The sequence below is a fragment of the Pelmatolapia mariae genome, linkage group LG20 (assembly GCF_036321145.2).
Source record: "Pelmatolapia mariae isolate MD_Pm_ZW linkage group LG20, Pm_UMD_F_2, whole genome shotgun sequence".
In the NCBI taxonomy this organism is placed as follows: domain Eukaryota; kingdom Metazoa; phylum Chordata; class Actinopteri; order Cichliformes; family Cichlidae; genus Pelmatolapia; species Pelmatolapia mariae.
This window is the reverse complement of record NC_086244.1, coordinates 41780595-41781356: the sequence shown is the minus strand read 5'-3', so window position 1 is coordinate 41781356 and position 762 is coordinate 41780595.

Sequence of the window (762 nt, the reverse complement as noted above, 5' to 3'; positions counted from 1 at the left end):
ATCAACTATAAAGTTAATAACAAATTTTATTTATATATTTGTGTGTGTGTGTGTGTGTGTGTGTGTGGAAAAAAGAAAAAAAAATTCCCCACTCACCCCTGTGGGCGGTTTATCCTTCAAGCTCGGGTCCTCTACCAGAGGCCTGGGAGCTTGAGGGTCCTGCGCAGTATCTTAGCTGTTCCCAGGACTGCGCTCTTCTGGACAGAGATCTCCGATGTTGTTCCCGGGATCTGCTGGAGCCACTCGCTTAGCTTGGGATTCACTGCACCTAGTGCTCCGATTACCACGGGGACCACCGTCACGTTCACCCTCCACATCTTCTCGAGCTCTTCTCTGAGCCCTTGGTATTTCTCGAGCTTCTCGTGTTCCTTCTTCCTGATGTTGCTGTCATTCGGAACCGCTACATCGATCAGTACGGCCGTCTTCTTCTGTTTGTCCACCACCACTATGTCCGGTTGGTTAACCACCACCATTTTGTCCGTCTGTATCTGGAAGTCCCACAGGATATTAGCCCGGTCATTCTCTATCACCCTTGGGGGCATCTCCCATTTTGACCTCGGGACTTCCAGGCCATACTCGGCACAGATGTTCCTGTACACTATGCCGGCCACTTGGTTACGGCGTTCCTTGGCTGTGTCCCAATTCAGGGTCTGCACGCTTGAAGTGCGCGCACTACGCGTACTACGCACGAGAAGTGCGGAAGAGAGAGGCTTGTGAAATGGGACGGTCTAGCCTTCGTCGTGCTGCTCAGGTTGCCTAGCA